The following is a 22,089-nucleotide window of genomic DNA, read 5'->3' on the forward strand; positions in this document are numbered from 1 at the left end:
TTTAGCTGGGCATGGTGGTATGCACCTGTAGCCTTAACTACTTGGGAACCTGAGGTAGAAGGACCACTCTGAGGTCATCTTAGAGGTACAGAACCCAAATAACACAGCAAAGAGCCCCAGAGTCTGGAGTGAGAAGAGTGCTGCTGTCTGATGCTAGAGACCATGTGAAGAAGGGAAGAATACCCACATCTGACCAAGCATATGTGTAAAATGCATTTAGGCACCTTCCTCTCTGAGAAACAGCAGTAGTATGGTGCTTTAGAGTGCAGGCAATAGATGTTTTCTGCCCACACTACTACCCACCTTGAATGGAGTTCTGTTTTCTACCTCTCATTCACTATTGTTTGCTCCATTCACTTATATACACGGTATAATAGTCTTTATAGCATAAAATGTACAATATATAGCAGTTTCTCTTGTTCACTCAAAGAAAGTATCAGACTTAAACTCTTTACTACTGGAACCTGAGTCTTTTTCAGGTGGGAGAAGTTCCTAGAAAGAGGGCATGTAGTTTTTTTGGTTTAGTTCTTAATAGTTTTTTGGAATGTTGCTATAGGTCGTAGACCAGTATTCCTCCAAATTCTGGGCTGCCAGGCAGAGAGTTAGATACAAACCATTGCCTTTGTCAAATCCCCTGGTAGGTTGAGTTTAACCCACTGTGCACCATGATTGTGTCGAATGATTACTTCCCTTCTTTTCACTTGTATCGTTGTGTATTCCGGAAGGGCTGATGGAAAGAGGTAATTGGCTCCCCTCTTCATTTAGTTACTGACTATTGCTTTTCTTGGCATGGTTCAGCTTGTAGCCATTTCTCCATCTAGTGGGTAACTGTTTAAGGGAATCCAGTGGGAGAATAGAGACATTGTACACGTTTTTGAAGTTCTGATCCCCAAATTCCTATGAATTTTTGATGTTTTGATGCCAGGATTGGGGTGCAATATATTCCACTGCTGCTGCTTTTTCTGGAGGGCTTTAACTTCCATTTCTCAAGCCTGCCCAAAACTTTAGTTATTGGGGTTATTTCTACCCAGATGGACCTCTCTCATGGGTATGACAGGTTAAACTGTTGGCCCAAGTCCTGCTTTTTGAGGCCTGTGCCTTGACTGAGATAATTAGGTAATTAGGGATTAATTAGGGAGGCAGAGAAGTAGAATGATGAGAAAGTAGTTCACTAGCCTTTGCTAAGAAAAATTTGTGATAGGACTATGAGATGATAACTGACTTTTAAAAGAGAAATATAATGGCCAAGTACAGTGTCTCATGCCTGTATTCGCAGTGCTTTGGGAGGCTGAGGCAGGAGGATCAGTTGAGGCTAGGAGTTTGAGAACATCCATGGCAACAGTAGCAAAACTCTGTCTCTACAAACAACACAAAAATTAGCCATGCATGGTGGTGTGCACCTATAGTTTCAGTCTTTCTCTCTCTCCCTTTCTCTGTAACATCCGCCTCCTGGGTTCAAGCAATTTTTGTGCCTCAGCCTCCTGAGTACCTGGGATTACAGGCATGAGCCAAGCGGTTTTGCCATGTTGGCCAGGCTGGTCTTAAACTCCTGACCTTAAGTGATCTGCCTGCCTCAGCCTCTCATAGTGCTGGGATTACAGGCGTGAGCCACTGTGCCCTGCCCTGCCCCTGTTGCTTAAATAGATAGATTTAAAAGAAAAAAAAAAGAAATATACTCCAGCATACTTATGTACTTTGACTGTTCTCTTCCTTTGCATCTACTGTCTTGTTCCCTCTTCCCATTATTTTTGTCTCTGTACCGAATTTCTGCTCATCTTCCAATGCCTAGCCCAAGTCTCACTTTTCCTCCATAAGTTTTGTTTTTGTTTTTGTATTCTCAGTAGAATTATTCTCTTTCCCTCATCTATGTTGCCGTGGTACTTTAAGCATACTTATTTTAGAGCATATCACATTATATTTTAGTTACTTTATTAAACCTTTGATTTTCCTGATAGTCTTTACTTTTTGGTCAAGTATCTGTAACTTTTGTAGGCTTCAGTTTTTTCATTTGTAAGAATGGGGATCATAGAATTTACAAGACATATATAGGCTGGGCATGGTGGCTCACACCTGTAATCCCAGCACTTTGGGAGGCCAAGGCAGGTGTATCATCTGAGGTCAGGACTTTGAGACTAGCCTGACCAACGTGGAGAAACCCCATCTTTACTAAAAACACAAAATTAGCCAGGCTTGGTGGTGCATGCCTGTAATCCCAGCTACTCCGGAGGCAGAGGCAGGAGAATCGCTTAAACCTGGGAGGCAGAGGTTGCAATGAACCAAGATTGCGCCATTGCACTCCAGCCTGGGTAATAAGAGCAAAACTCTGTTTCAGAAAAAAACAAAAAAACAAACAAAAAAAGGTGTCGTGAGGATTAAATGAGATAGTGAATATAATATCTGATGCAGACTAGGAGCCTGATAGATGTTAACTATACTGTTTCTAAAGGCAGGAACTGGATGTCATTTATCCTTGATTCTCCTTTACCTATCATAGTGCCTGGCACATAGTAAGCATAAAAAGAACATTTGGGGCATTGAATTGAACTAAACTCATATATTTAAATGTCTTTCAATAGTCACCATAGGAGGTTGAAAAAATATTCTAACAATGGTACCTGTGCTGCATACTTTTATTTAAGCATGCTTTTTGTGGGTTTTCTCTTCAGTGCCAGGTTCTGACCCTCATAAGAAGCTCCATAGTCATTTTATAATCATACCTAATTTTTGGTCAAAATATGATATTTGACCCAAGACAAAATTAAACCCAAATCTCAAAGAATAAAAATGTACTATTGAAAACATTGGAAAGATGGTACAACTAGTCTGTAGGTAGTTACAGATCAAGAGTTCCAGGTATTTTGAACAGCAACAATATTGTTGAATAAGTGGAAAAGGTGACTACCGAGAAAGAACATGGTCCTTTTTGGGTTCTATTAGTTCTGCTATGTTTGTCAGATCATGTTTCTCACTATCTTACAGCTTTGCTTGGGACATCCACTTAGTCTGCCAGCTGAGAAGCCTGTCCCCTGTTACCACATCCAGTCAAGCAGGACAAGCTCTCACACCCCAACATAGACCCTCAGAGAATGGATTTCTTTTAACTGGGGAGGCGATGCTTTTTTTCCCTCTTCAACTTGGCTTGGAAAAAAGACTTTTTTGACTTATTCTTCTGATGTTAAGTAGATGCACTATGTTGTCCTTATAGAAAGCAGGGAAAAATAAATAAAATCACTGACATCCTACAAATTACTAGGTTCATAATTTGCTATATTTCCATCATCTTTTCTCTATCCATATGTATATAATGTTGCTTTTACACATCTGTTGTCGTAGTTCTCTGTCTTGCCCTTTGTTATTTCGTGAGCATTCTTTATACCTTTATCTCATCATGATTTTTCACAGCTTTATGGAATCCCATCAAATGGAAGTTTCATTTATTTAACATATTCCAGTAGTGGGACATGTACATTTCTAATTTTTCACTGCTATGATAATGAACATCCTTGTAAATAAATATTTTTGTGCATTTCTGATATTTTTAAAGGATGGGATGGATTTCCACAAGTGGAATTACTGGGTCTTAATCCATGTATTCAAAGCTCTGGATGTTGGCTTTTAACTTTATTTCACTTTTAAAAGCTACTGAGGGTAAAAAAAGGATACTTGTAACACTGAATACCTCTATGATAGCTCTTGGCCCCTTGTCCTCTAGGGATAGTCCTGTCTTCAGGCTTAGTGGCCAACTGGCTCAGATGTTTTATTATCCAGTTAATTTTATGGTGGAACAGGTGCCAAGTGGCCTTCTCACTTAGTCAGCAGCTCCCATCATGTCATCGTAGTATCACTGCACTACTTTACTCCGAAGCTTTTCTCACAGCAATTCTAAGCATTTAAATAGCTTCATTGATCCTTCCAACTCTAGTACCCTTTTCTCTTGTAGTGGGGAGAGACCCATTAATGTTGATTGGGAAACCAGTAGCAAGAATGACCATCAATATTGTACAGAAATTCCAGATCGGAACCCTAGATTGGTACCAGATTGAGATTCTCTATGCTTTCCTGCTGTTACTGAGCTAGCACCTGGCTAATAAATTGGGCCAGCTTAATTTGATAAAATAAGTTGACAAAACTTTACTGTGTCAACACCCCTGCTTTGGTAGATTTCTACTTCTGGAAGAACTGGAACTGGTGCTGTGTTTTAAATCAGTGTATTACACCCAGGTGTAAATCAGCTTCTGTTACGTGGGCCTTAGAGTAGAATTATAGACTTGATGAGAGTACGTGCTTGTTTCTGACTTAGAGTTGACATCCTGGAGGAGACAACATGAGGTTTTCTAGCTGATGATAGACTGGGGATGTTTGGAGATTAGCTAGAGGACTGAGAGAAGGCACATGTGTAGGACGTTGTATGTAGGGGGCCAATAAGAGAGTCTCTGCAGCAGTTAGTATAGCGGAAAGTGGCTTGAGTCACTGACAGGCTTTCGTCCTTCATAGTGAGAACTGTCTGCCTCTCCAATTCCCAGAGCCCTTAAGCAAACCTTTCATAAAAGGGCGATTCACTCCACTGCAGGGAATCTGGAAGTCTGCATGCTTCTGGAGTGAGGCCTGTCAACACCTTTTATAGCACTAGGCACCTAGTAGACCATGTGCTTATTTGAATAGTCGATAGTTTTGTCCTGTTCAAGTTTTTTTCTCTGCTTAATTGTATACTTTTTAGGTTTACTGAATGTCACTGGGCTAGAGAAGATCATCAGCACAAACTCACTTTGGGGTTGGTTTCAGTTGCTGCTATTTTGCAATGTGTGGGTTCATTCTATTTTTTGTTACGACTAGAGATGGTTGTTATACTATCCCTATTTCTCAAAGAATAAGCCTATATAGCTAACAAACATACATTATCATTTCCCCCTCATCCTTGATTTTATTTTCTTATGAAGTAGGCATTAGTATTGAAAGGTTAAGGCCTTCATCCTCACTATGCTGCTGCAGTTTCTATTGGTTGCTGGAGAAACCCTAGGCTGATAATACTAATTACTGTTTACTAAATACTAATTACTAATACTATTACTCATTTTAACAACTGTGGGGTTGATATTTTCAATGAATACTCGTTGTTAAATACCGTCTTTTGCTCATTGTGGAATGACAGGAACTTTTTAGACTTCTTGGTTTTAAATCCTTTGATTTGGAAGATCACTTTTTACAGTTTGTTAACAACTTGATTGCCTCACTCCCTGATCATTCACTGTTGCATTCACTGGAAGTCTCCATCTCCTTCCTTCCTTTCATTGAGAACTTTCTGACAGTATACAAAGATTATTGACAGTCCCTGTCTTTGAGGGATTATCAGTCCATAGTCTAGTGGGGAGACCGCAGAGGGCACTAGATTTTTTTTTTTTTTTTTTTGAGACGGAGTCTTGCTCTGTCATCCAGGCTGGGGTGCAATGGTATGATCTCTGCTCACTGCAGCCTCTGCCTCCCGCGTTCAAGTGATCGTCCTGCCTCAGCCCGCTGAGTAGCTGGGATTACAGGTGTGGACCACCACGCCTGGCCAATTTTTCGATTTTTAGTAGAGACAAGGTTTTACCATGTTGCCCAGGCTGGTTTTGAACTCCTGACCTCAGGTGATCCACCTGCCTTGGCCTCCCAAGGTGCTGGAATTATAGGTGTAAGCCACCGTGCCGGCTGGCACTAGATATTTATTGCAAAATGGAATTTCGCTCTTATTGCCCAGCCTGGAGTGCAATGGCGCAGTCTCAGCTCACTGCAGTCTCAGCTCACTGCAACCTTCGCCTTCCATGTTCAAGCCATTCTCCTGCCTCAGCCTCTTGAGTAGCTGGGATTTGCCTGCCACCACACCTGGCTGATTTTTTGTATTTTTAATAGAGGTGGGGTTTCACCATGTTGGTCAGGCTGGTCTTCAACTCCTGACCTCAGGTGATCCACCTGCCTTGGCCTCCCAAATGCTGGGATTACAGGTGTGAGCCACTGCGCCTGACCAGCACTAGATATTTTTATGGCAGAGGAATGGCATAAACAACTTGGGTGGGTATTTTTTTGAGGGGTTGGGTGGGGAGAAATAACTGGCAGCAGTGTGAAAGATCATTTACAGGGAAGTGGAGATATAGCTAAGCCAATAAATATATACCTGATTTTAGTTTGTTTCGGATGCAGAGAAGTGAGAGAAGAACAGCCATGTAAAATCTTTTTAAAAGAGAATTTGGTTTTTAGAAACATTTTATGTTGAATGCTAGCTAGAAGTAGAGATCCACTTTACCCCCACAGCTCAAGTTGAATCTGACCCTTATGTTGTGCAATGCTTTGTGTTTGGGTTGCTATATCCTGGGACTGGTCAGGTGATGCACTTCAGCATGAGGCCTGTATAGTAGCTGAAGAGTAGTGGCCCGAGGTGTCTGTCAGTGATAAGAGGAGAGAAAAAGCCTGTTTAGCTGTGGATAGGGCCTTTGTTTTCTCTGAGATTCTCTGGTCTACTCTCCCAAGTCCAAGTCACCATCTTTACATAACTCTTTACAGATAGATTTGAAGTGCCAACTTCATTTCCAGCTGGCATTGGACACTGTTGATTACATTCCTGCCTGTTTAAAACACTCTCTTCCTTTACCTTCAGTGAGAATATTTTATGGTTCCTTTACCTATTTGATTGTTGTTTGTCTGCTTTGTTGGGTCTTTTTCTTCTTCTGACTCTTAACTGTGGCAGTTTTCTTTTCCTTTTTTTTTTTGAGACAGAGTCTCGCTCTTGCTGCCCAAGCTGGAATGCAGTGGCACGATCTTGGCTCACTGCAACCTCTGCCTCCCCGGTTCAAGCAATTCTCCAGCCTCAGCCTCCCAAGTAGCTGGGATTACAGGCGCTGACCACCACGCCTGGCTAATTTTGTATTTTTAGTGGAGACAGGTTTCACCGTCTTTGTCAGGCTGGTCTCCAGCTCCTGACCTCACATGATCCATCTGCCTTGGCCTCCCAAAGTGCTGGGGTTAATAGGCATAAGCCATTGTGCCCAGCCTAACTGTGGCAGTTTTCTAAGGGGTAAGGCAGTGTAGTGAAGTGGGAAGAACATGGGCTTTGGATCCAAGCAGGGCTGGGTTCAAATCTGTGTTCCTACATTTAATCAGCTGAGTGACCTGGGGCAATCCTCAGTTTTTTCATCTGTAAAATGGGGATTTTCTGACCCTCAAAGTTTTTTCATTGGTAAAATGAGGATAATAATATCTTCCACATAAAATTATGAGGATTAAATGGAGAACTATAGGTAAAAGCTTCTAACACAGTGCAGACCTATATCAGTATTTTCTTACTGCTTGATTGATTGGTTGATTATAGAGATGGGGTTCTCCCTGTGTTGTCTAGGCTGGTCTCAAACTCTTGGGCTCAAGTGATCCATTGCCTTGGCCTCCTAAAGTGCTGGGATTATAGGTGTTAGTCACTGTGCCCAGCCCAAACTCAGTATTTTCAAACTAAGCTTAAATTCGGCTTTTCTGTCCTAGTCACCATTTTTTGACAGTTGAGCTCACCTTGTTCCAGTGTCTGAGATGAGAAATTTTGGAGACATCTTTAACTCTTCTCTCTTCATCAACCCTCATTTTCAGTCTGTCATCGAGTTCTTTTGTTCTTCAGAATTTCTCTTAAATTTGTCTTTTTCTTCCCATTCTCTATGCCATGACTCTGGTCCTGTCACTCATCACCTCGTGCCTGAATTACAGCAGCAGCCTCATATTTTGTTTCCTGTGTCCTGTTTGTCTCTGAAGTAGCAGCTACTTTCCTAGTATTTCCTATTACTGAAAGTCTAAATTTGTGAAAAAGACTTTTTATGGACTGGGCATGGTGGCTTATGCCTGTAATCCCAGCACTTTGGGAGTCTGAGGCAGAAGGACTGTTTGAGGTCAGGAGTCTGAGACCAGGCTAGGCAACATAGGGAGAGACTGTCTCTACAAGAAAAAAAAATTTTTTTTTTTTTTAATTAGCCAGATTGGTGGTGTGTGCCACTAGTCCCAGCTACTCAGGAGGATGAGGGGCGGGGATTACTTGAGCCCAGGAGGTCCAGGATGCAATGAGCCATAACTGTCACTGCACTGTAGCCTGGGACAGAACAAGACCCTGTCTAACAAAAACAAACAAACAAAAAGACTACAACATTTTATACTCTTATCCTCTTCCTACTTTACCAGGCTTATCTCACGTAATTTCCTATAAGGCACCTTCAGCTCCACACAAACCCTGTTCCTCATTATGTTTTATCCTCCCTCATTCGTTCTCTCTCCTTGCCTTTTCTTGTGCAGTTTTCTTTACCCTTATACTTAACTGAAATCTATCTATTCCTTGAAGCTTCATTTCAGGTCTTTCTTCTAATGAAGACTTCTGATTATCATAGTCCAAGTTGATATATCACTTTCCCAAGCGAGTTTTATCTATTGAAATTGTAAGCTTTATTGAGAGAACTGTTTTATACACATTACATTTCTGTTACTCTCATGGTGCCTCGCTCATGCCAGCCAAGTGTAAATGCTCGTTACAGAGCACTTGTGAAGTGTGGTGTCCAAGGCGAATCACTCTTTCACTGGACAGATGTATATAAGCACCTACCATGTGTGCGGTGCTCTGCACTGGGATCCCAGCAATAAACAACACAGTAACAAGACAGGTTATGCTGTACAGAAACAGACACTAGACGAATATTTGCCAGTCAACTGAATTTGTGGAAGCCACGTTGGACTCTTAAGTGAGGACAAATGACAAGAAGAGGGAGAATTTAGAAAATAAGGTACTAATGAAACAACTATTATAGGAAAAATGTGTTTAATGGATTCACTCAGCAAGTAATTTATTGAATATCTACTGATATAAATGTATTCTCAGGTATTTGGGATATACCAGTGAATAAAGCAAAGTCCTTTCCCCTTGTAAAGCTTATATTCTATCATTTGGGGGAATTTTTGGAAAGAAAAGCACCTAATACTGGATGAAGCCCATCTGTGGAAGGTCAGCAGTGAAGGAGTTAATATGCTTCTAGGGCTCTAGGCTTTGTTGAAACAGATGGTTTCTCTGCCCTAGGGAATGTTTTTAAGGGGGATTAGAGGACTGGGCTGCGGAAGGCCTGAGACCTCTTTCCCTCACGCCATAGCACACACACCTGCTGTTCTGGCGCCTGGTGAGCTATGTAACTTGTCCCCAACTTGGTAGGCACTTGTTCGCAGGCTTGTGATTGTGACTGTAGGGCTGGCTCTAAGCTTGTGACATTTTTATTTCCCTTTCCTGATTTTATTTGTTGTCCAATAGCAATGAAGTCCCATTTTAATTTAATAGACGTTGGGACTTGTCTGTGTTCCTTTTTGGTCCATATTTACTTTTACATAATTATTCTCTCTCTCTCTCTCTCTCTCTCTCCCCCCCTCCCCCCCCGTGTGTGTGTGTATGTATATGTGTGTGTGTGTGTGTGTGTGTGTATTTTTCTCATGATCCTATTTATGTTATTGTGGTAAAATACACATGACAAAAAATTTACCATTGTAAGTACTTTAGAGCATACAGTTCATTGACATTAAGTTCATTCACACTATTGTACAAACACCGTGACTACTGAGTTCCAGAACTTTTTCATGATCCCAAATGGAAATCCCATATTCATTAAGAGACATTCTCCTTCCTCCCAACCCCTGGCAACCACTAATCAGCTTTGTGTCTTGCCGGTTCTGGATTCGCCATTCTGGGCATTTTATATAAATTTAGTCATGTGGCCTGTTGTCTCTGGTTTCTTTCACTTAGCAAATGCACATACTTACATGCCTTTTCCATGTATCATTATAAGAATTTTTAAAGTGTTTCTTTACAGCCATTATAATTTTAAGTTATCTTGTTGATAATGGCTTCATTTAGCCGTTCTTTTATTGCTGAATATTTGGATTGTTTCAAGTTGCTATTATTTTTGAAAAATACTACAGTGGACACCTCCCTGAGTATGCTCTGCCTTCTTTCAGGGAACTTTGAATGTTGCACATCAGTTGCAGGAGAGCCCTTGTCTTTGATTTAGGATAGTGTGGCCTGTTATCCAGCTCTGTGGGAGGACAGTCAAGTAATGAATTTTATATAGATGAGAGCATTATTCTTTGCAACATAAGACCATGATCTCCAGGGAGTGGCAGGGAAAAGTTTTTTTTTTTCTCTACTGTCTAGAATTCTCTGATACTCCCTATATCCCCTTGGCTGTAGGAAAGAATTGAGTATAGCAGTTGAAGATTAAATGTTTTATTCATTTATTCATTCAACAAGTATTCAAAAGCCTACTATATGCCAGACATTTGAAACTTGCTGGTGGGTTGAGCTTGGCTAACCAGTGCCTTTCATTCCCTGGGCCTTTCATACCTGCCTGGCAACAGACTAGGACCTACTTCCAGAGTAATCAGAGCGGATCTAGAGGCCAGAGCCACGTGGGGCTTTATTACTTCATGGTTTAATGCCTCAAGATTTGGTACCGTTATAGGTACTAATCACACATTAATTTGCCTGCTCACTCTGGGGATTTCAAGGCCAGGCTGCTGCTTTTCATACGTGGCTGTTCTTGTTTGCCACTCTAACAGAGTCCTGGCTGCTAGGAGATGAGCCATCAGGCCTGTGCCCTCTTAGTAGCTTTGTTCACTATATCCTGGGCAAGGCAGCAAGGAGAGAATACTTACTGACTGAGTATAAAAGCTTCAGGGACTTTATTATTATAGTAATGTTACTGTGTTCATGCGAGGGGTGAGGTTGGAGTGTCACAGATTCTGAGTTAGCCCAGATATGCTTGAAATGAGTGCTGCTGGGGCCTTTTTGCCTTTTGGTTGACTGCCCTCCTGCCTTTTTTGTCCTTACTAACCCATTTAACAGAATAGTCTTAACTTCTTTCTACCTAGCTGGGAAAATAAAGACCACTTAGGACCATTCAGGGCCACACACTCTGCTAACAAACCCCAGTGTGGAGTAGAAAAAGCACTGGCAGCAATTGCTAGATCTTAAACATTCACTTAGGAAAATGCCAAACCTGTTGATTTGGAATAAGAAGCAGAGAGGCTAGTGAGAGTTCCGGGATTAGGCCTGATCTCTATCCTCTTCCACCTACGGCTTGTTGCATTTCCTTCACTGTCAGAATTTGATTGTTCTGTGTCTGTAACTTCAGATGTCTTTTTCCTGGTGTGTGTGAAAACTGTTGAACAGTCTCCTCTGGGCAGGGAGAGAAAAGGGTTAGACAATCATGAGTAGAGACTGTTATTTCTCTCTCTAGACCTAGACCCTGGAGTTAACTGACGGCCCAGAGTTACTGAGGGGTGGCTATGTTTGTTTTTCAGTGGACTGGCTTTACTGAGTGGGATACAAAAGCCCAAAGCACAGGCCATTCCCACAAGCCTAACATTTTCATATTTCTTTCTCTGCCAAAGAATCTTTGGTTAGGGTTAAGAATAACTAGTCTGTGGAAATACCAAGGCCTTTTGTTTGCCAGAAGAAAGAGCTTTTGATTAAGGCTGCCTTCTCTCTCTCTCTCTCTCTCTCTCTCTCTCTCTCTCTGTCTTTTTTTTTCTTTTCTTTTCCTTAAGCTGCTGTGGGAAGACTTCAGAGCCTCTGAAGGTGCTGTATTTAAGGGGTGTAGGGGAAGGAAAGATAGCTAAATAGAACTAAGAGAGACTTAATCATGCTATGCTACACATTTGTGCAGAGATGAACCACAGCAACAAAATCTATCCAATTTTTGGTCATTGCTTCTACTAACCTTTCCTTCTTCCTGTCTGTTATGAAATCCACCCCAAACAGTAGTTCCCAAAGGACCTGCTGCACTGATCTGACCTTGAGTCACACTCTATCACTTAGTGTGATTTGGGGCATGTTACTTAACTTTTCTGTTTAAGCTAGAGTTTTGCAACTATAAAATGGGGATTATAATAGACCATTTTCATAGGGATATAATGAGAATTGAATGAGTTAATATGTGGAAAATACTTAGAACAGTGCCTAGCACATAGTAAGAGCTCATGGCAGTAGATATTACTACTGTCTATGGCAAGTGCTGAGTGTAGCTTTATTTTTTTGATTAGTAATTGCAAATGTGGCTTTCTAGGGTTGGCAAAGTCAGGTGTCTTTTTAGAATGAAAAGGAAGCAGACATTCACATTAGGCATGACGTTTTTATCAGTCAGAGGCAAAAGGAAAGATTTATTCTCTGTGTGGACACATCTTAGAGGCTCAGTGTCTTAGTTGAATGTCAACAAGGGAATCAGTTTCATCATGAGGAACTTACTCTTTGGCAAAAGCAAGGTTGGGGGATGGGTCATCTACTTTCTTATTCTTTGTCTGAGAGTAGTGATGTTTCTTGTGCCCCAGGAAAGCTTGAACCAAGGTATAGAGACGGGGCTTCTCCAAATTCACAGTAGTAAGAGAAGCAAGAAACAGTAGGGCAAGGGGAAACCTCAGGGCTGGGTCTGGTCCCAGTGTCTGTACTACCAAGTCTGGAGAATGTCACTAGCGGAGGCTCTGGGCAAGTGCCTAGCCACTGCATTTCCCTGGCCATAGTAAGAGATGTGCAGAATGACCTGCCTCAAGCCTCTGAGCTATTTTATAAGCTTCCACCACTTTTCCCAAATTGCTGGGAGTGGCTAAGGAAGTAGCACAGAAATTGAGATTTTTGTGTCTTTCTTGCCCTTTTCTGTATTGTCTTTAGTTTTTAGGAAGGACTTCCTTGCCTCCCTCCCCTACCTCGCTCCATTCTCTCTTGCAAAGTAAAATCTCACCTTTTTCCTGCAGGAGGAGGTTAGGTTGTAAAGTTTGCACATAAAGTGAGGATTCCAAATAATCAAAATTATCATGGAAAAATATCTCAAATGACCCAGAAATCAAAGTATATAAACATGGTTTTGTTTATATGCCAGGATAGAGTTGGAATACAATATAAAATAGTTGGCCTGTAATTAGGAGACATTTTATATGAAAAAATAAGTATTCTCAAAAACTAGAATCATATTCAGCATTCAGAATGCTCACAATATGAAAAGGCACACTGAACTGAGATGTGCTGTAGTCTCAGATTCAAGTCCTCTCATCTCATGGTTCACCCTGGTAAATAACCTTTCTTTGGTGTAAAACTTCACTGAGTAAAATTGTGAGTAAACTTTTGTACTGTTTAAGTTTTCTCTTCCTGGTTAGGTTTACATAGTTAAATGCAAGTGTGTTGTGATTGCATTTTATCCTTCTTTTCTGCTCTCTGTTTTGCTGATTTCTTCTTCCCTTTTAAAAATCCTCACTTTCAGCCGGGCATGGTGGCTCACGCCTGTAGTCCCAGCACTTTGGGAGGCTGAGGCTGGCGGATCACTTGAGGCCGGGAGTTTGAGACCAACCTGGCCAACATGGCAAAACCGCGTCTCTACTAAAGATAGAAAAATTAGCTGGGTGTGGTGGCAGGCACCCAGCTACTCAGAAGGCTGAGGCAGGAGAATCACTTGAACCTGTGATACAGAGGTTTCAGTGAGCCAAGATCACACCACTGGACTCCAGTCTGGGTGGCAGAGTGAGACTGTCCTCCCCCCGCCCCCCAAAAGTCCTTACTTTCGTCTTCTAAATCCATTTTATGGCAGATAGCAATTCTTCTCTTACCAAGAGCTTACTATGTTTGCTTGTCCCATTTCTTAATTATTTTCGTTGTTCAGAATTCTTTAAAGGAGAATTGAGAGCAGGAAGGGAAGACTTCTCATAGTCCTTTTCATTTAAATTCCATAGTCATGGCTTCCACTCTCCTCCTCTTAGGTCCTCTAACTTTTGATTCTTATACCTTGCATATAAAGCCCTTTCTTTCCTTCTTTTTCCCCCCATTTTGGTCATTTTTCTGTAGAGAATTTCTACTTATGCTTGGGCAACTAGAAATGAATTCTTGTTATACTTCTATCTCTAGCTGTTTAATAGAGTCAGGTTTTTAGATCAATCCCAAAGTCATAGTGTCATGCAAAGATAGATGAGGAACTGAGCCCACCTGGAGAAGTCAAAGGATACTTGCCCCAAGTCATATAGCTATTGATAAACTTAAACCATGACCCAGGTTTCTGATGTGCAGTGGAATGCCTTTTCTCCAAATCATACTGCTTGCTGTTGAAGCCTTGGCTAGGAGTAATCTTTCTTTAGTAAGATCCTTTTTTTTTTTTTTTTTTTTTTTTTGGAGACAGAGTGTTGCTCTTGTTACCCAGGCTGGAGTGCAATGGCGCAATCTCGGCTCACCTCCACCTCCACCTCCTGGGTTCAAGCAATTCTCCTGCCTCAGCCTCCTGAGTAGCTGGGACTACAGGCACGCGCCACCATGCCCAGCTAATTTTTTGTATTTTTAGTAGAGACGGGGTTTTACCATGTTGACCAGGATGGTCTCGATCTCTCGACCTCGTGATCCACCCGCCTCGGCCTCCCAAAGTGCTGGGATTACAGGCTTGAGCCACCACGCCCGACCAGTAAGATCCTTGAATTGTGAGTTTTTTCCCTTTGTTTAATTTTTTTACAGTTCCTTCCTTTAACAAAAATGCTAAGTAGTATAAACTTCAAGAGGGTTAAAATTAGTTTGGTTTCAAAGATATATTTGAGAATTATGTAACATCTCTTGAATAGTCTAGAAACCTTAGAGCTATGTTGGGACCTAAGGACTGGGAATTACTGTCGTCAGACTAGAGGTTTGAGAAAAGGAGATTTGTGACCAAAGTTCTAGGGTGGTGAGGGTTTCTGTAGGGAATTAGCTGGAACGCAGAAGGGTAGTTTTAACAAACATTTGTTGAATTCCACTTCTTGCAAGAACTAGGTATTGGGAACACAAACATGATGCCTATCTTCAAGGGGCTCACAGTCCCCTGGTTCAACTTGGGAAAATAACGTATTATATGAATTTGGAGAGATATCTCAGTAAGGCTGTGGTTTCTTTTGTCCTGATTTGGTCACAGAACTGGAGAAGATAGAGTTGTTCACTGGAACTTTAGGAAAATCCCAAAATACAAGGCAGTGAATGCTAGTTTGGTTCTTGAATAGGGCAAGGTAGGGTTTCTTAGGGTCTCAGGGGCCGTATATTTTTACTTGGTGAAAAGAACAATTGGGAACAAAATGTAGCTCTTTACACACCCTTTCCTCTCTTTCTTCTTTTTCTTGCTGGAATGTAGTAGTGTGATCTGGCCTCACTGCAACCTCCATCTCTCGGTTTCAAGTGATTCTCCCGCCTCAGCCTCCTGAGTAGCTGGGATTACAGATGTGTGCCACCACACCCGGCTAATTTTTGTATTTTTAGAAGAGATGGGGTTTTGCTGTGTTTGCCAGGCTGATCTCAAACTCCTGACCTCAGGTGATCCGCCCACATCGGAGTCCCAAAGTATTGGGATTACAGGCGTGAGCCACCACACCCGGCCTCCTCTTTTTCTTCTATATGTTCTTCTTTTTAGGAACTATTGATAAGCATTAAGCTAGGTAATTTTCCATTTTTTTTTCATGTCAGAAAGATAATGTGCTATTATAAGGTTTGAAGGAGGCATATCTCGAACATGAGCATGAAAACCCAATCTTCATGCTTATGAATTACAAGAGGATCGTCATTTTTTAATTTTTTTTTTTTTTTTGAGACGGAGTTTCACCCTTGTTACCCAGGCTGGAGTGCAATGGCGCGATCTCGGCTCACCGCAACCTCCGCCTCCTGGGTTCAAGCAATTCTCCTGCCTCAGCCTCCTGAGTAGCTGGGATTATAGGCATGTGCCACCATGCCCAGCTAATTTTTTGTATTTTTAGTAGAGACGGGGTTTCACCATGTTGACCAGGATGGTCTTGATCTGTCGACCTCTTGATCCAGCCGCCTCGGCCTCCCAAAGTGCTGGGATTACAGGCTTGAGCCACCGCGCCCAGCCCATTTTTTAATTTTTAAAAAAATTTACTTTCAGCGGCCAGGCACAGTGGCTCATACCTGTAATCCCAGCACTTTTGGAGGCTGAGGCAGGTGGATCATGAGATCAGGCGATCAAGACCATCCAGGCCAACATGGTGAAACCCCATCTCTACTAAAAATACAAAAAAATTAGCTGGGCGTTGTGGCACACACCTGTAATCCCATACTCAGGAGGCTGAGGCAGGAGAATTGCTTGAACCCAGGAGGCAGAGATTACAGTGAGCCCAGATCAGGCCACTGCACTACTGCTTGGGCGACAGTGTGAGATTCAGTCTCAAAATAAATAAATAAATAAATAAAACAAAATTTTCCTTTCAGCAATGGGAATATGGGGGGGGGGGGAGGGGGAAATGATGAGGAAAATGGGCCTGACACAGTGGCTCGTGTCTATAATCTTAGTACTTTGAGATGCCAAAGCAGGGGGTTTGCTTGAGACCATCAGGAGTTTGAGATCATCCAGAGCAACATAGCAGGACCCCCATCTCTACCAAAAAATTTTAAAATTTAGCTGGGTATGGTGGCTCATGCCTGTAGTCCCAGCTACTTGAGAGGCTGAGCTGGGGGCTTGCTGGAGCCCAAGAGTTTGAGGCTGCAATGAGCCATGATTGCACCACTGCACTCCAGCCTGCGAGACAAAGCAAGACCCTGTTTCTCAAAACAAAACAAAACACACACAAAGAAAAGAAAAGAATAAAAATATTTGTAAAGGCTAGCCCTTGCTGTATATGAATCAAATGATTTATGAGACCAGGAGAAGTTTATGCTGTGTTTTTAGACATAGGCAGGTAGGAGTTTATGGCTGGGAGAGGCATGCAGTTGTTCTGGTCTCTGTAATCCTGCCCCAGACTGTCCCTCAGGTGTTGGCCAGCTACATTGGCTTTTGTTTGTGTAAAACATCACCTTGTTAACAAAGGTCAAAACTGTAGTCCTTGCTTTCTCAATCCTAAAGAAGAAAAATAGGTTAATTCCAATCATACATGTTTCTTCTTTGCCCCAGAAAAAAATAAAAAAAACAAACAGTAACACAAATTACAACAAAAAAATCAACAGTTAAAGTCCCCCAAGAAAATAAAACTTCAGCAGCCATGATTGTACTTGTGAAGCTTCAGGCTGTTGGATCACCTAACAGACTTTGCTGGCAACCAACTAGTGTTTCTATAGAAGGAGTTTTCCAGATTGATGCCTAGTGTACAAATAATTGCATTATCACTTCCTGGCTGTCATCATTATGCAAAAAGGAAACATCAGAGAGGGTTCCAGGAGCCACTCCACATATTATTCATAAAATGGTATTGCTAATGGAAAGAGGGATGATGGTAGGGCAGGCATATTTGTGTTTATAGAGGAATGTAGGACTATAATCCCCATGCCTAGTTTATAATTGGCATTGATGATATAACCATCTTTTAGAGGGTCAGCTCCAAGAGGTAACTGGGAATCATCTCAGTTTTGCTCCATGTGCTATTTCCTTTTCCATCTATATCAGAAGCTGTAGTGAATGGGAAGGCCATTGCTTTCTAAAGTGCCCTTAGGCCTGTCTCAGAAAGTTTTAAGAATCATTTGGGTGAGCTTAATGCTGAAATCCTACAGCTAGGAAAGCTTCAATGCCATGGCAATAAAGTTCCCCATTGAATAAGTAAAATGCAATGTCCAAGAATGGAGTGGTAGTTATTTCAGTCAAGTTGAGAATTGGGATCACCGAGAAGGGAATTTCCACAGAATCTAGGCTGTCAGGGAAATCTTTATTTCCCACTGTCTTCTCCTTACAAATTCCAGGAGAGGAGTTTATATTTGAAGACTCAGAGTTCATAAAGGTCAGCCAGTGTGCTCCCTTACAGTTACATTGTAATTTTCCTTTTCAATATTCTTTTTTTTTTTTTTTTTAAATTTTACTTTAAGTTCTGGGATACCTATGCAGAATGTGCAGGTTTGTTACATAGGTATACATGTGCCATGGTGGTTTGCATTCTTTTATGTGCTGAATATAATCTTAGTACCTCACAGATGGTGCATTTGCACTAACACCTTTCCTGAAACCTTAAAATATAAGAAATATAGAAATACAGGTAGTTTGTAAGTCTTTTCCTCTTGGGAATGCAAATTTGGGATTTCCTTTGTCCTTTTGTCCTATCATACTCCTTGAAAGGGGTAATAAGAGCATTTTTCTCTTTTTTCCTCTCTCTAGTTCACCCTAGTGGGGCACATAGTTGCTGAATTCAGCAACATTCTTTCCCAAATGATTCTTAAGGCACGAGGGTAACTGAGGTTTATTTTTAAATCCGTAACCTAGGGTTCAGCAGTTGTTCTTACTGAATTCCCCTGCGGAGGCTTTCAGCTGCCCAGACACCACCCCCCCCCCCCCACCACCACCGCCCCCACGTCTTTACTGGGCACATTCCAGCAATCCTGAAGTCCTGACCCTCAGGAGTTAAATTGTGGTCTGGTGCCTCACTCCTGGAATTCTTTCAATGAGGCATGGCCATGGCATGAATCAAGTGTCAGATTGGAAAGCCAAGGGAACAGGTGGCATGTGATCATAATGTAAAATTTCTAACTGGTAAAGTGGTTTTGGAGACTTAGTGCATATTGAAAGTTTCCTTCTGCTTTACTGTCAACTTTAGCCACCTCTTGATGGTCTCTTTAGTTGCTTTCCTGGATTGTCTAGGAGCATGCTAAAGGCTCTCAGAACATAAAGAGTTAAACTGCAGTGAACTTATGGAGAATGATTAAACAGTGATTAAGTGATATTTTAACTTCTGTTTACAGGGGAGAAATGGATGTCATCAGTAAAAAGGTTTGCTTGCAGTTTTGACTGAAGTCACCTTAGTTAGCCAGGGCTGCCTGCCCTTATTCAATTTCATTTTTAGCTGCAAGGTGAACTCCCACACATGCTTCTTTTCTGATGCCCATCTTTGTCTTTGCTCTTATTCTACCCTTTCCTTTCTTTCTCTCGACCCCATGTTGCTCTAAGAAAATCAGCTCCACTCAGAACAGAGTTGGGGTGGGACTCGACTACTGTTCTGCATCTTCTGTTGCTGGAAGTCTTTGGGATGAAACATAGATGGGAGAGTCGGGATACTGGAATGCTATTGAACTGGTGGAAAAAGTACCAGATAGACAATTGAAGAGGCCTGTGTTTGAATTCCAGCTCTGCTACTTATTAGCTGTGTGATCTTGGACAAATTACTTAATCTCCGCAAGTCTTAGTTTCCTCTTCTGTAAAATGGAGGTGATAATTTCTACTTGAAAGAATAGGAATTAGAGAGAATTAGTTACGTATGTAAAGAGCATTGCCTGACACACACACACAGTAGGCATTCAATTATGTTTGAGAATAGGAGCTTTGCTGTGTGATCAAAGAGGTTAGAATTGATGGTAGGGTTTAGACTGTCTTGGTTAGCTCTTAGCCTATTTTTCCTAATGCTAATTGTATAGTTTATACATTGTAGTTTAAAGTTATGTTGCTGGGTGGGGTGGCTCATGCCTGTAATCCCAGTACTTTGGGAGGCTGAGGCGGGTGGATCACTTGAGGTTGAGACCAGCCTGGCCAACATGGTGAAACCCCATCTCTACTAAAAATACAAAAACTAGCCAGGCGTGGTAGCTTGTGCCTGTAATCCCAGCTACTTGGGAGGCTGAGGCAGGAGAATCACTTGAACCTGGGAGGTGGAGGTTACAGTGAACCGAGATTGCACTGCTGCACTCTAGCCTGGGCAACAGAGCAAGACTCTGTCTCAAAAATAAAAAATAAGGCCGGGCGCGGTGGCTCACGCCTGTAATCCCAGCACTTTGGGAGGCCAAGGCTGGTGGATCATGAGGTCAAGAGATCGACACCATCCTGGCCAACATGGTGAAACCCCGTCTCTACTAAAAATACAAAACATTAGCTGGGCATGGTGGTGCGTGCCTGTAATCCCAGCTACTCAGGAGGCTGAGGCAGGAGAATTGCCTGAACCCAGGAGGCGGAGGTTGCGGTGAGCCGAGATCGCGCCATTGCACTCCAGCCTGGGTAACAAGAGGGAAACTCCGTCTCAAAAAAATAAAAAAAGAAAAAAATAAATAAAAAATAAAAAATAAAGTTATGCTATCCTTTGCTTTTATTACAGTCTAATAAGGAGCTTGGAGGGCTTTTAGACCCCTATAATTTCCATCCCCCTCCTCAAAGCTGCTGTAAATAAACACTTCTTTTAAGTAAAAGGTATTTGTTACATAAATTCAGGATTAAGATATATTAGGATGACTTTTCCCCTTGCAACTAGATTGCAACATATATACCTATTTTTTTATAAAATTTCTGGTAACCTACTCTGGTACTAATACAAAGATTTATTTTTCTTAGGGATGAGTTGTGGCTGATTTATATAAGAAGATACAGGCCAGGCATGGTGGCTCATGCCTATAATCCCAGCACCTTGAGAGGCTGAGACTGCTGATCACTTGGGGTCAGAAGTTCAAGGGTCAGCCTGGCCAACATGGTGAAACCCCATCTCTATAAAAATACAAAAATTAGCGGGGTGTAGTGGCTCATGCCTATAATCCCAGATACTTGGGAGGCTGAGACAGAAGAATTGCTTGAACCTAGGAGGCACAGATTGCAGTAAGCCGAGATTGCTCCACTATACTCCAACCTGGGTGACAGAGCAAGACTCTGCCTCACACACACAAAAAGGAAGATATTATTTCTTCTTTTGATACATTTTTACATATTTGAGGCATTTGTGATAGAGAAATGGATTATGGTTATTCTATCCTTCTTCCCTTTACTAAGGTAGAATGAGCCAAGGCCCGTGGGGCCTGACAGATCTCAGGGTCTTTGCTGTTCCTCTCAGCCCTAGCTATGGTTGGCTAAGTCTCTGTTTCTTAGGTCTTACGGTGTTCACCTGTTTTGGAAACTTGTTGAAAATTGTTGTTCCACAGTACAAAAGATACTCTATTACTTTCTTTTTTTTTTTTTTTGAGACGGAGTTTCGCTCTTGTTACCCAGGCTGGAGTGCAATGGCGCGATCTCGGCTCACCGTCCGCCTCCTGGGCTCAGGCAATTCTCCTGCCTCAGCCTCCTGAGTAGCTGAGATTACAGGCACGTGCCACCATGCCCAGCTAATTTTTTGTATTTTTAGTAGAGACGGGGTTTCACCACGTTGACCAGGATGGTCTCGATCTCTCGACCTCGTGATCCACCCGCCTCGGCCTCCCAAAGTGCTGGGATTACAGGCTTGAGCCACCGCGCCCGGTCACTTTCTTATTTTTTGAGAGAGGATCTCGCTCTGTTGCCCAAGCTCAACCACAGTAGCACCATCTCTTTTCACTGCAGACTTCGCCTCCTGGGTTCAAGCAATTCTTGCGCCACAGCCTCCCGAGTAGCTGGGACTGCAGGCATGTGCCACCATGCCCGGCTAATTTTTTTGTATTTTTAGTAGAGATGAGATTTCACCATGTTGTCCAGGCTGGTCTCAAACTCCTGGCCTCATGTGGTCCACCTGCCTTAGCCTCCCAAAGTGTTGGGATTACAGGTGTGAGCCACCACGCCTGGCTGATAATCAGTATCTTTTTAGCATTTTACTTCTTTTGGGGGGGATCCTGTAAATCAGGGCTCTCCAGTGTGCTAAATATTTGATAGAGCATACGGAAATTTGAGTGTTTTAGTTTCCCAGTATTAGTGAACAGTGGCTCAGATTGCCTTTTATTTTATATGTTCATGCATTGGAAGACTTAATATTGTTAAGATGGCAACACTCCCCAAACTGATTTACAGATTCAATGTAAACCTTATCAGAATCCCAGCATGGTTTTTTTTTTTTTCTTCTTCTTCTTCTAGAAATTGGCAGGCTGCTCCTGAAATTCATCTGAAAATGCAAAGGACCCAGAATAGTCAAAACAGTCTTGAAAAAGAACAAAATGGGAGGACTCATCCTTCCAAATTTGAAAACTTACTACAAAGCTACAGTAATTAAGACAGTATGGTACTGGCATAGGGATATACATACCTATATGTGTATGGAATATATATGGAATAGAATTGAGAGTCCAAAAATAAACCCTTACATTTATTATTTGTGATAAAGGTGCCAAGAAAATTCAATATAGAAAGAATTGTCTTTCAACAAATTATATTGGGACAATTGGATATCCATATGCAAAAGAATAAATTTAAACCCCTACCT

The 22,089-nt window shown here is 41.9% G+C and overlaps 1 protein-coding gene and 1 pseudogene across 2 annotated transcripts in view; one reads left to right on the forward strand and one right to left on the reverse strand.

Moving 5' to 3' along the window:
• The window catches only part of LOC101042315 (microtubule actin crosslinking factor 1), a 393,287-nt gene that overhangs the window by 53,388 nt on the left and 317,810 nt on the right, over window positions 1-22,089 (forward strand). The window lies entirely within an intron of this gene.
• Window positions 15,482-15,579, reverse strand: LOC120366258 (small nucleolar RNA U13; annotated as a pseudogene).

The sequence above is a fragment of the Saimiri boliviensis genome, chromosome 11 (genome assembly GCF_048565385.1).
Source record: "Saimiri boliviensis isolate mSaiBol1 chromosome 11, mSaiBol1.pri, whole genome shotgun sequence".
Taxonomy (NCBI): domain Eukaryota; kingdom Metazoa; phylum Chordata; class Mammalia; order Primates; family Cebidae; genus Saimiri; species Saimiri boliviensis.